Below are 17,666 nucleotides of genomic sequence, written 5' to 3' on the forward strand. Positions count from 1 at the left end.
TTGTAGCGGATTTGTTCGACCTTTTCGATTTTTGTTGTAATAAGCTAAACTGCAACTTCAGGATATCTCCAAGGCATAAATGAATATAAAGATCACAATTTTGACTCTAAAGGAAGTCCTAAATAAAATGGAATAAGAGCTTTTTTTTTAATATGAATTGATAAATATCGAATTTGGCAAAAATGTTTACAAACTGTGTGTGTTCTCTTTAATTGCACTGCTATTGTGTACATATTTTGACTTGGGAAGGCCCTAACATATAAGAGTTACATCTTAATTTCAGACGTTCTCAACAAAATGTTGTATTTAAAGGATATACAGGGTTAGATATTTTTTTTTAAATTTTACTGAATGAAAGCAAACAAGTAAAAAAACATTAAGTTCGGACAAGCCAAACTATTAATACCCTCCACCTTAGGGTAAAGGAAACATTAGAAGAAATGTGGCAAAAACCATTAAAATGCCGAATATCGGGAGGTACCGTTATATGGGGGCTATACCAAAACGTAAACCTATACATTCAATGTTTTGCCACACGCACAGGGACCCATTATGACCACCAAATACCAATTTTCAGATAAATCCGTGAAAAAATGTGGCATAAATCATCAAAATACTGAATATCGGGAGGTACCGTTATATGGGTGCTATACCAAAACGTGGACCTATAATTACAATGTTTCGCCACACTAACTAGGACCCATTATGACCTAAAAATACCAATTTTCAGACAAATTCGTGAAAAAGTGTGGCAAAAATCATCAAAATACCGAATATCGGGAATTACCGTTATATGGGGACTATACCAAAACGTGGACCGATATATCTCATTTTCAATACCAACCATCCTAGACACAATACAAATTATTCTGCTAAAATTTTGACAGACGGATATCGTAAAATCGACTTAGAATTTTATGCTGATTATGAATATATATACATTATGGTCTACGACGAATATTTAGGGATGTTACAAACTCAATGACAAAGTTAATATACCCTCCTTTCCAAGGTGGAGGGTATAAAAATGTCGGAAATAGCATCAAATTTTAGAATAAGTTTAGATTTGTTCGAATTGAGCAACTTTGGCACGAATTATGGCCTTCAAATGGCCAATGAAACCGTCACACGCTGCCCGAATATTGCTCTGCGGTATTTTGGACCATTCTCGGCGAAGCTCTTGCTTGGGGTGATCGACATTTTGGTATTTTTTAGTGCCAACCTTACTTTCCAAAAAACTCCAGACACAATAGTCCAACGGATTGGTATCCGGAGATTTTGGTGCTGGAAATGAAGCGAGGAACCTCATTTTGTAATCATTCTTGGGTGGCGCGTGCTGAGTGCGATGGTGCTGAGTCCTGTTGGAATGTCCAAGGACTGCGGCTAAAATGTTTGTGTGTCCAAGGCTTTATTACATCCTCCAGAATATTTTCGAGATAATATTCGGCATTAATTCTGTAATCTGTATTCTGAAATGTACAAAATGTACTAAATGATACTAAATTTGGTATTGCGTTAACAGATACTACATGAAATCTGAAATTTGGATCACATTTAGTTTGTCGTTTTGAGATTTGGAAGTGGTTTTTGAAATACATACCAAAAATACTGAGTGGTATTAAATTTGACATTTGGGGAAGGAATAGAGCTTCAAATCTTACATTTGTAGTGAATGTCTTTGATGTTGTGAAGGATTTGGAAATATGTGAATGGGCAGTGATAACATTTTTAAATTTGGTATGAGAATCAATTCTTGGGAATGGTGTTGATTTAAGGAGGTGGTTTGTGAAATTTTTACTAATTGTAAGAACTTTACTAAGTGGTACTAAACTTGGTACAATTCAGTTTTGGGTGCACGGAAGAAGTTGGTAATTTAAAATGTTGGTATTAGTGACCCTGTTGGGGATAGGTTTGGAATAAAGAGTTCTAATGAAATGCTACTCATATGGAGTAGGAAGTAAAAAACTTTTTTTATTTTAATTGATTGGGCTTGTGATATATGATAACAAGTAGCATACATACTTTGTTTTCAAAATATGGGAATGAAAACTTGTCCAGCTCATTCCCTTAATACAATAGTGAATATTCCGTCAATAGATATACACATCAAAGCAACTGCGACTTCCAATGCAGCAAGCCTATAAGCTCTATGAATGTAGAGAGATAGAGGTTACGGACGTGCACGTGTGCTTCTCAAACTACTGAGAGAATACATTTTGATCAGCCGTTTAAAATTAAAATCCCAAGCAAAAAGGAATGGAATAACGGCGGCGTTCCTAGCTATGGTTCTTACTTGAATTTAGGTCGTAATGGTTTTGTTGCCAGGGAATAAGCAGACGAACTAGCTAGAACGTAAAATTCTAAGACGATTTAGCCCTGGTCGTCTGTTGAAATCACGCAACAGTCAAAACGAATAAAGATAGGAAGCTAACATTTTGCATATATCAGTTTTTTGTCTGGACGATATTGTATAGCCTCCATATGCCAATATTCGGTACTTTGATGATTTTTCCACACATTTTTTCCGAATTTGTCTAAAAATTAGTATTTGTAGATGACAAAAGGTTCTAGCTCGTGTGGCGAAACATTGTACGTATGGATCCACGTTTTGGTATAGCATCCATATAACGGTACGCCCCGATATTCGGTGTTTTTATGATTTTAACCACATTTTTCAATGGAATTGTCTGAAATTCTACACAAGGGGTTTTTTGTGAATACTTAACCCCCTGAAATGGAATTGTCTATGTAGGACCACAATATGGATGGATCAAATGGATTTTATTTTTTTTGAAAATTTCCCAAATGGTGGAGGGTATTCAAAGTTCGGCCCGGCCGAACTTACTGCTTTTTTACTTGTTAGTACTCAAAATACACAATTTCTTCAGTTTGACATTTTTTTAATCAATACTTCCTATATCGCACTCATGGTACAATAAAAAGGTAAAGTAGAGCTAACAGCTGATCAATTTTTTTTTCTAAGTGTGCCCGACTTCTGCCAATTTTGTGTATGTATTAATTGTTTTGAAAAATGAAAAAAAAATATTTTCAAAACCAATGATTGGAAGACACGTGAATTGCTGCTCGCGCATTAAAGCTATTAACCAGTATAGAAATGAAATTGAAAGATTGAACATTTAGGATTATATTTTTGAGAGATAAATCCAGACATTTTATTCATTTTTCGCGCTATTTAACTCATTTAAAAAAAGAGGAAAAATATAATAAAAGAATAATTTTGAATGAGTCTGACAGGAAGCGGGCATAGTCTCAGGGCTGTATTTTTGTAGTTTTTTGAAGCTGTTCTACCTCTTTATTGTACCATGTATCGTACTAAGCTTTTAGACTTTCAAGGCTTTATATATTATTCACGTTTTTCGTTTTTTGGAAAGAATAATAGGAACATGTTAACCTTTTATACCAAAGAGTCTTCAAAATATTTTTTTGAAGATAAGAATGGTAGAATAAACAAGATAAAGTCATTTCAAATAAGCATATCCATCTCTGCATTTTCTGTAACTTACCTTGTCAAATGACATTGTGTAGTAAACATGTTCCCATCTCTGAATTGTGAGTATACACTGGTATTTACAAATTTGACAATGAATGATCTGCTCCAGAAATGCAAGAATGTGAAATTATTTACTACGATATCCGATTTGCCCTTTATGATATCGAAGGTTCTGGAACAAAGCAGAAATGTTGTCAAATGAATTATTTTGATAAAATTGTAAACATACGAATTGCATGAATTTACCTTCTTAATTATACCATGTGTATAACCTAAAAACCAACAGTTACCTCAATATCAAATTTCAGAACTTCGTCTCAATCCCTTCACCCAACGGCACATTTTGTGGTATTTTGAACTTTTCGCAGTTCTCAAACCACCTCCTCTTAACTACGCATTTTTTCAAAACAATATCCATATCTCAGATACTAACAGTGATCTTAACTCCAAATTTCAGGATTTCAGCTCTGCCATTTCCCCCTTTACCAAATCTAGTACTATTAAGCACAGTTATGGTACGCATATCCAAGCTGGTGTTCCTTCTCTCAACCACAGACACCAACAGTGGCATTCATATCAAATTTCAGGATTTCAGCTCAATCCCTTACCCAATAGCAAATCTTGTAGCATTTACTGCTCTTCGAACAATTATAGAACGTGTTTGCAAAACCACCTCCAAATCTCAACCTCAGATACCAACAGAAACCTCAGTATCAAATTTCAAAATATCTATTCCTTCATCCAATACCACTCTTAGTACTTTTCGAACAATTATAGTACACATTTCCAAAACCACCTGCATATCTCAATTCCAGATACCAATAGAGTCCTCAATTTAAAATTTGATGATTCCAGCCCCATGTTTTCACCAAATACCAAATATAGTATCATTCGGTACTTTTCAAACAACTATAATACACATTTCCGAAACCACCTCCATATGTCTAGGCTACACACGAACAACGACCGTAATATGAAATTTCAGATTTCAAGCACTATCTTTCTACCCAATACCAAATTGTACCAAATATAATACTAATTAGTAGTTTTCGAGCACTTGTAGCACACATTCCCAAAGCCATCTCTTTATCACAAACCAACAACCAACAAGGACTCTAATACAAAATTTCAAAATTCCAACTTCGTCCGTTCTCCTTAATCTAAACTGTTCCAAATTTAGTGTCATTTAGTACAGTTCGCACACTTTGTCCAAAACCACCTTCATGGATGCAACCTTCTTATACCAAATTTCAAGTTTTCTGCTCAATCCCTTCCATAACACCAAATGGTGCCATTTTAGAAGTTTAGTAACATGTTAGAACTTTTCGTAACCTTAAAGTTCGAATTTCCAAAACCCTTCGATACATCTATCCTGCAGTGACTCTAATTCCTAATTCTAGCTCATTTGCCAAAATTTTTAGTACGTTTTAGTACTTTTGGTACTTTTTTGGTACGAATTTACAAAAACCCAGACTAATCATACGCCTACGCAACAAGAAGGGCTCTCGCGTAATATTTCAAGATCCGTGCATTTAGTCATGTATCTCATTTTTCTTTTTAAGTAGAGATGTATGGTCTGCTCCAGAACTGCAAGAATGTAAAATTTTTTACTAAAATAACCGATGTTTTCCTTTATGATATTGAAACAAGTAAATAAGCTGTAAGTTCGGCCGGGATGAATTTTGAATACCCTCCACCATTTGGTACAAATTTGGCAATTTTCAAAAAAATAAATTCCGTTAAAAATTCTGTTAAAATCCTAAAAATACCGAACGTAGCCGTATATTAGGGTAACTTTTGTCATAAGCTATTGCAATATTCAAATGCGAAACTTGAAAAATGATATGTAATGTAGCTAAAATCATAAAAACACCGAATATAGGGAGGTACGATGGGGGTCATAGGCTGTAGTATCCATTTCGAACATCAAATGACAAATTTGAAACAATTCTGGTAAACAATGTCGCTAAAATCATCAAAATACCGAAAATCGGGAGGTACCGTTTATGGGGGCTATACGAAGACGTGGACCTACATGACCCATTTTCAATACCAAAAGTCCAGCAGATATAATACACATTTGAGTAAATTTTTATAAACTTACTTCATTTCGTTCGGAAGCTAGAGTGATTTCCACAGACGGACGGACATTACTAAATCGACATAGAATTTTATGCTGATCAAGAATATATACACTTTGTGGGGTCTTAAATGTATATTTCGAGGTGTTACAAACGGAATGACAAACTTAATATATCCTCCATACTATGGTGGAGGGTATAAAAAAGGCAAAACTTGTAGGTCTTTGCAGGTTCTGGAACAGAGCAATATAGAATCACATTTTGATTAGAATTATGCATGTTCATGTATATTTGCATGTCTATATAATTTAATAACTGGTTGCATTCATGGCCCAAGGTCGATGCAGTTTTGGATAAAACTCCTCTGTATATCTTCGTCCGGGGTTCAAATGAACTATAAAATATGAAAGTGTTGGTTACTTCAAGGGGAACCCCATGAGTTTAAACAATCTACAGGTCTTAAGACATTTTTCCGGGAACTCCTTTAATTTATATCAATTTAGATAATAAAATTCTCTTTAAATGGTCGTAAAATATTTTCTATCAAAGGCAACACTTTATGGACGTAATTCAATGTCATAAAACGATAACAATTGATGTTCGATAAATCAGTATTCTCTTTGTCTCGTCACATTCGTATATTTATTGGCCACAATAAAGTTTATTATTTCGGCAGAACTGTCATTTTTCTCTTCTATGTCTTAATATGTCAAGTATAAATATTTATGTTTATTGCGAGAAAACTCGCGATTTTCTTTCTTTTTAATGTTTGTTTTTTTTTTATTAATTGCATGGAAACAGTTCCGTAAATAGAGAACTCACCTTGACATTTGTATTAAGAGTATTCAGTTTATAGGCAGGTTTATCTTCTTTTCTTTTTTTTTTTTTGATTTTAAGGCCTGTTTATGTATGTCGAGAGAAAGTGAAAGCAAACGAAAAACATCTCAACTCTTTGTCTATTTCAGAACCTGTTAGAATCCACTAGTTTTTTATTTTTTTCTTTAATATCATGAAGAGGAAATCGTTTATTGTAGTAAAAACTTGTACATTCCTATAGTCCTGGAACATAGGAAAACAAGTTAAATATTTCAAAATATTGAAAATACAAAGAATTGACATTTTTCTTTTGACATTCATAAACAGGCCCTTAGTCATCACACAATACCAAGGTGCAATAAAGGTAGATTGAAAACAAAATATAGTTGATTTACAGGTTACTCACAAAAGAGGCCGTTTTTTGAAACGGTAAAAACATGCTTCCTCGAAATAACGGTTTTACACCCTAAGTATATTTGAGCCAAATCCATGTCTGGCTGGTGCGCACAATAACTCTCGAAGGGAGTATCCAATTCAATTCCAATTCAACCATAGGGAGGCACCGTTATATCGGAGCTGTGTGAAGAACTGGACAAGCATAGACAATTTTCTGTCATAGGCTGTAGCATCCATTACGAAATTCAAATACCAAATTTGAAACAATTCAGGCTAATAATGTCGCTAAAATAATCTAAATACCGAATATAGGCAGGCACCGTTATATGGGGGGCTATACGAAGACGTGGACCTGCACAGTAAATTTTCTGTCTTAGCCCGTAGTATCCCTTTCGAACTTCAAAGACCAAATTTGGAACAATTCCGGTGTATAATGTCGCTAAAATCATTAAAATACGGAATATCGGGAGGTACCGTTATGTGGCGGCTATACGAAGACGTGGACCTACATGGCCCATTTACGAACTAAGCCGCCTACTGGAAAAATAAATATGTGTGCAAAATTTTAGCCTTATATCTCAATTCGTTCGAATGATAGCGTGATTACAACAGACAGACGAACACAAGGACAGACGGACGGACATCGCTAAATCGACGTAGAATTTTACGCTGATCAAGAATATATATACTTTGTTGGGTCTGACATGAGTATTTCGAGGAGTTACAAACGGAATGACCAAGTTAATATACCCTCCATAATATGGTGGAGGGTATAAAAACTACAACAAAGTCTAACGCCATAGTTTTTACATTTTTTTAATTTTATGAGAAAAAAAAATGTCGGAAATAGCATCAAATTTTAGAATAAGTTTAGATTTGTTCGAATTAGTCACCTTTGGCATGAATTATGGCCTTCAAACGGTCAATGAAACCATCACACTCTGCCCGAACGTTGCTCTGCGGTATTTTGGCCCATTCCCGGCGAAGCGCTTGCTTGGGGTGATCGACACTTTGGTATTTTTTAGTGCCAACCTTGCTTTCCAAAATACTCCAGACACAATAGTCCAACGGATTGGTATTCGGCGATTTTGGTGGTCCTTGTGCGGTGGAAATGAAGCGAGGAACCTCGTTCTGAATGCGATAGTTCTGAGTCCTATTGGAAAAATTCCAAGGTCTACGACCAAAATGTTTGCGTGCCCATGGCTTTAATACACCCACCAGAATATTTTCGCGATAATATTCGGCATTTATTCTGATCCCACGGTCGATTAATACGAGCGGAGAGCGACCATCGGCTGTTATGGCGGCCCATACCATCACAATGGCCGGCGCTTGAGTTCTTGTGGCCAACCGAAGGTGCATACACGATAATTTTGTTTGTTTACAAACTGCTGGACAACGAATATTTTCTCATCGGAGAAAACCAAATTCGGCAGTTCACCACTTTCGGCCAAGCGAAGCAACTCTTTAGCTCCTTTGAGTTTATTTGCTTTCTGTTACGGTGTAAGTTCTTGCACTTTTTGGAATGTCAATGGCTTTACCCTGAGCTCATTTTTCGCGGGTTTCGATCAAGTTGCTTCTTCACTTTTCGAACCATTTCTGCTGATGTTGCTGTTTTCTTCCGTCCACTTCCTTGACGCCGGGCTACGCTACCAGTATCACGGTAACGAGCGATGGTACGAGACACAAAAGATTTATTCACATTAAAATGCTGGAGTGCTCTAACTTTTTTTCTGGAAAATTCTCACTAAAATGCTTTTGTACGCTTGTAAACAATATAATGAGCTGTCACTGGAATAATTTTAAAAGCTGTAAGACGATTGTGGGGGAGGTACTTCACATCAGACTTTGGGTTAATTAAAATATTGTGATGTGTGTAATTTGAAGAAAATGAATCTCTTACATCACATCTAATAAGAGTTATAATTATTCAATTGACCCTTTGTGGGGGAGGTACTTGATGGAGTGGAACGATATTGTCCATTTTCGCACCTTATGCTATATGGGGATTTGCAAAGTTGGAAAAAAATCAGATTATCCTTCCTTTTTCTATGCAGTAAAATACATGTATTTTTGGAAAGTTTCGACTTTTTGTGGGGGAGGTACAAGAAAGGGGTCAATCGATATTGCTTATTTCCGAACTCGATCTAAATTTGATCGTGCGCACAAGCCAGCCAGACGGACGGACAGATGGACATCACCAGATCGACTCCTAATGTCCTGAAACTGATTTGGTCCAAATAGACCTAGCGTCTAAGACCGTTGTTTCGATGAGACACGTTTTGGCCGTATCAAATGATGTAAACCCTTTCTAGCCATATGCCTGAGGGTATAATAAAATATGGTTGATTTACGGGGCACTCCCAAAAGAGCTCGCTTTTATTTCAAACCAATTTAGATTATTAAATTCCATTTATTGGCTGCTAAGTATTTGTAAACAAATGATAACGAAGAATGAACGTGATTCAATGTCGTAAAATACACATTTGGATATAAGGTATTTGCTGACACTAAAATCCATTCTTTCTGCACAAAGGAAACTTGTGATTTTGTAGTCTTTGTGTCCAACTCAACACATTCTTTTTTTTTCTATGGATTATATGTTTTGCAGTATATCTTCTGTAGGTGTGACTCATTATTGTAGAATTTATAGGAATTTATAGGAGAATGGCCCAATCGACAAGTGGTCGTCAAGTAAGACCAGCAGATAGCTAAACTTACTGTTAACACAATTTGAATTCGCCGGACAAGTACACTAGACGTCAACGATGCTTGCTCGTTTTGTCAAATTTGAAAATCAATTTCAAATTTGTATACCCTCCACATACATAACTTATCGAAATGATCATTTAAGACCAAACAAAGTGTATATATTCTTAATCAAAGTAAAATTCTAAGTCGAATTAGCTAACTCCATCCGTCTCTTGCAATCACGCTACAGTCGAAACGGCATGTGATAGGAGACTACAATTTTACATAGAGTCTTTTTTCTGCAGTCAGGTCGAGTTCGACGATGTGCCATATCGGTCAACGTGTTCTTATAGCCCCCATATAATTGTACCTTCCCATTTTCGATTTTTTGGCGATTTCAGACACACTTTCTAACGGAATAGTTTTAAATTCGGTATTTAGAGTTCATAATGACTTTTGCTTGCGGTGGCAGAACTTTATCTATATGGATCCACTTGTTCGTATAGCCCCCATATTATAGCCCTCACATTTTCTAACATAATTACTAAAAATTTATCATATGGATTCCGTAATGGGATCTTCTGCTTATATAGAACAATTGATATATATTAGCAAAAATCCTTTTCAGAAATATTGCGTCTTTACAGGAAGCAGGGCGTAAAGCAAACTCTATGACATTTTTGGTGAATGTGTTCCGTGCAAACATTGTAGGCGTAGAGTTGTATTCTTAAAAATTCGCCTCCTGGTCGACCTAACATTTGGATCACGGAACGAAGTGAGTGGATGCAGCCCTTCCACAAACTGAACATAATATTGGCAAGAGAATTGAAATTTATAATTTTCGGACCACTACATATTCCCAGAAGAGATTAATCTATTGACCCTTTTTGGGGCAGATACCATAAGATGAGATATGATAGGTTTTTGTTTTTTTTTTTCAAAATGTTCATCAATTAAGGGTACTTTGATAGGTTTGACTACGTTTGGTAACGGAATTAGTTATAGTTCGATTTAGATGGGATGTGTTTTTTAAATCACCAAAATACCAAATATTTGAAAGTACAGCCTTTTGAATGATAAACGAAATAATGAGTCTAATCCAGTCACAGAAGACAGAACCCATTACAGTCTCTTTATTTCGAATTTTAAACAATTCCCCTAGAATCAACAGAATGCCGAATATCGGGAAGTAACGCAACATAGCGGGCTGTAGCAAAACGAGAACCCATAAAGGCCACCTTAAACTTCAGATTCGTTTCAACAGTTCATGTTGGGTCTTTTTTGTACTCAAATTTCCGGATTTCAGCTCTATCCCTACAATCAATGTCACATTTAGTACTTTTCGTATGATTTAGTTCTCATTTGTAAAACCGTTCCATATCTAAATCCTAGACACGGCTTCAGTTCTATCTTTTCAATCAATACCAAATTTTCAATTCAATTTCAATTCATTTTCAATTCAGTACTTTTCGAACAATTATAGTACACGTTTCCAAGCCAACCTATAAATCTCAACCTCAGATAACAACAGTTATCTAAATTCAAGTTGCCTTCCTCTTCCTTCACTGAGGCTACACATGAGCAGTGACCCTTATATTAAATTTAAGATTTCAAGCACTATCTGTTCACCCAATAACAAGTTGTACCAAATTTAGGACCACTTAGTACGCATAAGTACAAGTTTCCTACATCCTACACTCCGACAGTAATCTTATTTCCAAATTTCAGGTTTCCAGCTCTTTTGGTTTAGCCAAATTCAAATTGTACCATTTGGAACAAATGACTTCTAATTTCCATAACTACCTACATCATACAATTCAATGGAAATCTTGTTGCTTAATTTCAGGATTCCAAATCTGTCGGTTGTGACAAACATAATTGGTCTAAATTTGGTACCATTTAGTCCATACCTTAATCCATGGTAGAAAAATACAGCTAACAGCAAGTGTTGTTGTACAACAATCGTAACAACAACCACATACAAATTTGTTTTTGTGCGTAATACAAGTGTCAGAGTTATGTGTCCAAAAATGTAAACAAAATAATTAATTTTCAATAAAATATTTTTATTTCAAAAATATACATTTTTGGAATTTGGATTATTAAATTGAAAATGCAGAAGAATAGTTCTTAAAATACTTAATTTTAATGCTTTCACAAAATTTCCCAGAATGTATATTTGTTAGCTGTTGGTCCTAATCTCTCAACACTTCAAGCAATCGCTAGAAAATCGTGGAAAAGGCAACATCCCTTTCAAGTTGAAAATTTTCAAAAAAAAAAAATAAAATCCATTAAAAATTCTGTTAAAATCTTTAAAATACTTAATATCGGAAGGTGTGGGGGGATAAACGATATTGTGGACCTACATAGACAAATCTATATCTGGGGGTAAAGTACTCACAAAAAAATCCTTGTGTAAAATTTCAGACAATTCCGTTGAAAAATGTTGCTAAAATCATCAAAACACCGAATATCGGGGGAACCGTTATATGGGGGCTGTACGATGTAGTGGACCGATATAGCCCATCATCGAACTTGACCTGCCTGCAGACAAAAGACAGATCTGTGCAAAATTTTAGTTTCCTATCTTAATTCGTTTTGATTGTAGCTTGATTACAATAGACGGACGGACAGGGCTGAATCGTCGTTGCATTTTACGCTGCTCAAGAATATATATACTTTGTTGGGTCTAAAGGATTATTTCGATGATTTACAAACGAAATGACGAACTTAATATACCATCCATACTATATATGGTGGAGGGTATAAAAAGGGTATACCTATTGTATATCAAGAAATGGAATTAAATCACAAAATGTCATATCGAGTTTGACACAAGTATTAATATAGAGTTAAGTCCGCTGGGACTTGCTGTTACCTGTAATAATTATTAAACAAACGTTGTTTTTATAAAAACAACAATAATGGGATAATTATATATATATATATATATATATATATATATATATATATATATATATATATATATATTCAGACTTCAAAATGCAGAAATATCTACATAGTTATCTAAAAAGAACAAATAAATTAACAAATAAATTAATAAACAAGTAAGCAAAGGCTACAGTCGAGCGGGGCCGACCGTTGAATACCCTACAACACTAAAATAAATTATACAGTTTATATAGGCCAGATACTCGAAAGAATTCCACAAGATATTGTGACAAATAATAAAAGAAAACCATCAGGTTTCGTTCTAATTTTCGAATAGTAGAAACTTGAACTAATTTGCTAATTTCAAATTTATAGGTAGATGTTGCACGTAAATAGTCTTCCTAGATCTGGAACCAATATTTCCCAAAGACCTACAATCTCTCAGAAGTGGCAAAAGATTAACATTAATTATTGGTTTTTGACTTAAACGCATCTATATGAGATACAGACATTTGACTATATTCTTCAACGAAATCAGCCTTAACGAAATAGTCAGAAGTGCGTCTTTCCTGTATTTGTGAATTCTCCAAAAAGTCACTGGAATGGACATTTTCCTATTTTGTCTAAAAATTTGCAAACTATTTCACACATTGAATATTTTTGAATGGCCATACAAAACTATTTTGCAATGTCCGGTAACCTCCATTCAAATGCGCGTGAGGATCGGGCGATAATTACGACTTGCTGACAATTTTGCAGTTTTTTTGTCCATTTCAACCCCTAAATATATGGCGATTATCTCCAAAAAGAGTAGGCATCTATTCTGACCCTCATCTTATCCCCTTGCAAAATTTCATAAGGATCGGGCCATAAATGCGATCTGTATATGATATCCTGATATCCTAACTACTTAGTTTTGTTAGCTGTAGAAATATACCAAATATTTAATTCAAAATGAAAATATGCCAAAAATATGACAAAATTGAAAAAATATGAGAAAATGTTACAAAATCAATATTTTCATCTTTATAGAGATATTTTTATGCGATTTTTTAAGACGTTTTTCCTTTCCTGCCAAGAGGCCATTCTGAATTAATGAGAACTGTCGAAATCAGTTCAGCCGTTCTCGACATATAAGAGATCTTTCAAGCATATCCTCTTTGATAGACATATATATCGCACATATTTTGCTATATATCCGATTTGATGGATGTTAACATCAATGTAAAGATCAGAAGTAACCTTATCATGGCTTTATGATTTCGCCGGGGTTTAAAATATTCGCGGTTTAATGAAAAATTTTGAATTTTTTCAACACAAAAGATATGGTCTATTTTACCCGCTAAATATTATCCGATGACCACCCAAATTGGTAGGCTTCTTCCCCGCCCTAAACTCTAGCTACATGCGCAATTCCGCGTCGATTGGTCTATAATTGCGACCAGTAGAGCAACTGCAAAATCAGGAATTTTTTCAGTTTTTGGTCCATTTCAACCCCTAAATGTTATGTGATCATCTCCAAAAGAAATAGGGTTCTATTCTGACCTTAACTCCACCTACATTCTGAATTTCGTGAAGATCAGGCCATAATTGCGACCTGTAGAGTGATTACAAATTAACATGGACAGACGGACAGACGGACGGACGGACATACATAGCTAGATCGTCTCAGCTCGGCGAGCTAGGAAGATCCATATATACTTTCCTATATGGGAAACCAATATTTCGAGGTGTTACATAAATTCTGGCCCAATCAAACTTATAATACCCCCAACACATAGTGTTGTAGGGTATAAAAATATGATCAAATTCTGATTTGTCCTTACCAAAGAAATAAATAATTGTTCATAATTATAAACTAACTAGCTGGCCAGGTCCGCGTTGCCGGCCTGTAATTTTAGTCTTTAAAGCTTATTATATCCTCCACCTTGGAAAGGATGGTATATTAACGTTTTCATTCCATTTGTAGCATCCAGAAATGTTCGTCATAGACCCCATAAAGTATATATATTCGTAATCAGCATAAAATTCTAAGTCGATTTGTCCGTATGTTTGTCTGGTTTTTTAAATTACGATACAGCCTACATTATTTGACGTAGATCATCAAAATTAAGCAGAACAATTTATATTGTGTATAGGACGGTTGTTATTGAAAATGAGATCTATCGGTCCATATAACGGTATCTCTCGAAATTCTGTATTTTGATGATTTTTGCCACATTTCTCCTCGGATTTGTCTAACACATATAACGATACCTACCGATATTGGGTATGTTGATAATTCTAGTCACACAATTGTTTCAAATTTGGTACTTTAGAATCATAGTACCGAATATAAATATAATAAAATATATATATAATAATATAAATATAAATATAATTCAAAGACGATTAAACTAATGTCCAGTTCCTTAAATCATATGATGGTTACACAAAACGTGATCAGTTTTTGCAAGGATGGTTTCTTCCCAAATTACCAACATTTGCCAAAATTAGTATGAAAATATGGTTAAAATGTAAGATATACTTGAAATCGGATTTTATCATAACCCGGGGGTTATGACCCATATCATGAACTGCAAAAGTGATTTAAGGTGTCGTGAGTGTTAAGGAAGAATTTCTGGAAGAATAGAAATTCTTTTCCCCTTTTCTTTTTTGCGCCCTTTATATTCGGTATTTCACTGATTGCAGTTCCAATGAATTTTGCATATTGAGTTCTCATTGGACGGATTATTGTCATGTGAAAGAAGTAGGTAGGTCCACGTTTTGTAATGAACTCCATAACGTTTTGCCATTTTTTTTGTCTGTTTAAATGTGTTCGCATCTTCCAGCTGAAACACGATGTAGATCCTGGAGTTGAAAGCTAAACGCCAATTTCAGACGGTATTTAACATCGTATTGCGTACTATTTCATTTTTGAAGTAATTCATTCAGAATTAAAAGCAATAAAAAATGTACACTTCTATATAGTTTTTAAATTGAAAAAATTTCACGCCAAAAGGATTTTTTCTTTTATATTTTTTTTTGGCATATTTTACGCATTTTTTTGCCAAGATTCCATTCCGAAGATGTATGATTTGTGAAAATCCGTCAAAACGTTCTTAAGTTATAAGCATAGTAACTAATAAACAAATTGAAAAAAAAACCTTCCACTTTTTCGCTGGTTTTTTACAGTGAATGTTTGAAGGTCCTTACTAAGTTTGGTACTTACTATAATTTTAAAATTTGATTCCATTGAAAAAAAATGTTCTCTTTCCGATTTTAGAGTTTTTGCAATGCAATAGGCTCTTTTTTGATTTTTTTAGCAATTTTGAAAAAAGTAATTATCTTTTAACTTTGGTTTGAAAACGTTAAATTATTTTGACATCATCTATTTAGGTCCGCCACTCCATAATTGTCGTCCCTTTATACTACCAAAAAAGACTTCACATCATATTAGAATTCAAAAAAAAAAAAAAAAAACACTACAAATGTACATTCAAAAATAGTAAGTCAAAAAATTTGCAAAATAAAACATTACCATTGTACAAAGTCAAAATGAAAATTTTCGAATTTCACATTTTTACGCAATTTTTTTTTTTTTTGATTTTATCTATTTCTGCCAAGAGACAATTCAAGACAGTGGTTCTTGAGTTATAAGCGTAGTAACTAACATAACTTTCTTTTATATGTATAGATAGATTAGAAGTTTGCGTGGTCAATTCCTCAGCACCCAAATAAATCTCTAGGATTGGAGGGACGGCAACAGTATCTCCTGTAATAATTTTCAAACCGATATCTTCATTATCTGGCAAATATAAAAATTTTAGATAAATCAAGATAGTGGGCGTAAAAGTAGACGTGGTCAATATTTCTTTCTTTAAAAACCTAACTCGGGGTATGATGAACGTTTGTACAAAAAATTATGCAAATCGATCCAGCCGTTTTCAACGAACAACAATTAATTTTTATATATATAGATTTATATTTGGAAAATTTCTGATGGTTTCTCCAGAAGTTATCCTCTTGGTTCTAGCATTTTTTTGCATCAATATTTAAAACATCAATGCCCACCGAAGCACACATATATTCATTGTGCTTATGTCACCTCTTGTTTAAAAATAGCATTTTAGCGAGAACAATAATATGGATTATAAGTGCAGGAACATCAACGCCTAAAATATTTCGTTTTGATTCCTTTAAATGACTACATTCTATTAAATGACTGCTGTTTGAGGAAAGAACATTCAAAGATTTGAGAATCGTGCAACATCCTGGACTTCCACAATTAACATAAATGAAACGACGTCTAAAATAATAAAAGTATGTAGAAACCAGTAAGGAAAGCACAAAAAAACGGACGGGCCGACTTTATGAAACGTTACATTACTGTTGTTGTGTGCAACAAATATCATGAATTTGTCTATTTGTGTCAAACTTCATCCTATTTGGTGCACACTAAACCTATAATCGGATGAAGCCCAAGAGAAGTAGGGGTCTATCTCACGTATTTGTACCTGTTATAAATAAATACACAAAGACAAAATACCCTGCACCGTAGTGTGGTGTAGGGAATAAAAAGAAAAGAAAATATAAGTGTAAGTACTTACCTCGCATGAACCAATGCGACTGTGTACCATCATTGTACGAGTACCATCCTTTGTAGTTGTAGTAATCGGTAGCGTTTTCATTGGATGGGTAAACCTCAATGTGGTAATGGTCTGCAAACGTTTACATAATGTTAATTTAAATTCTCACCCAGAGCATCTATACATGCGGAAACCCCAGTATTTCAAATTCATGACATAGTACTTCTATCTTTTCTCTTGTTAAGGGAACATTTTTTAAATAAATTGGAGTAAGAATTCTCCATACTTCATTACAAAACTGCAAAAGTATTTTACAAACTGTATCTTTCCAACGCTAAATATGTTTGCTGGGCAGAAGATCCCAAGTTATATAAACCTATTGCAAAATTTGAATTTTTGTATATACCCGTTAAAAAAGATTTTTCGACGGCAATATTCCGGCAGCAAAGCGTTAAAATGCCTCCATAACCCTTATGGTGGGTAAAGCCCTCCTCCCCCAAATATTATTACTTGTATTTTAATATCTATATATATAAATGTAAGTTGTGTTAGTTACTACGCTTATAACTTAAGAACCGCTGGACTGATTTTAACGATTCACACAAATTCGGAGTTGTCTCCTCTCCGAAAAGGATAATATCCAAAAAAATCGCGTAAAAACGTGATATATTAACATTTTCATTTTGACTTTTCAAATGTACAACAGTAATG

Source organism: Musca domestica, unplaced genomic scaffold (genome assembly GCF_030504385.1).
Source record: "Musca domestica strain aabys unplaced genomic scaffold, Musca_domestica.polishedcontigs.V.1.1 11, whole genome shotgun sequence".
NCBI classification, from domain to species: domain Eukaryota; kingdom Metazoa; phylum Arthropoda; class Insecta; order Diptera; family Muscidae; genus Musca; species Musca domestica.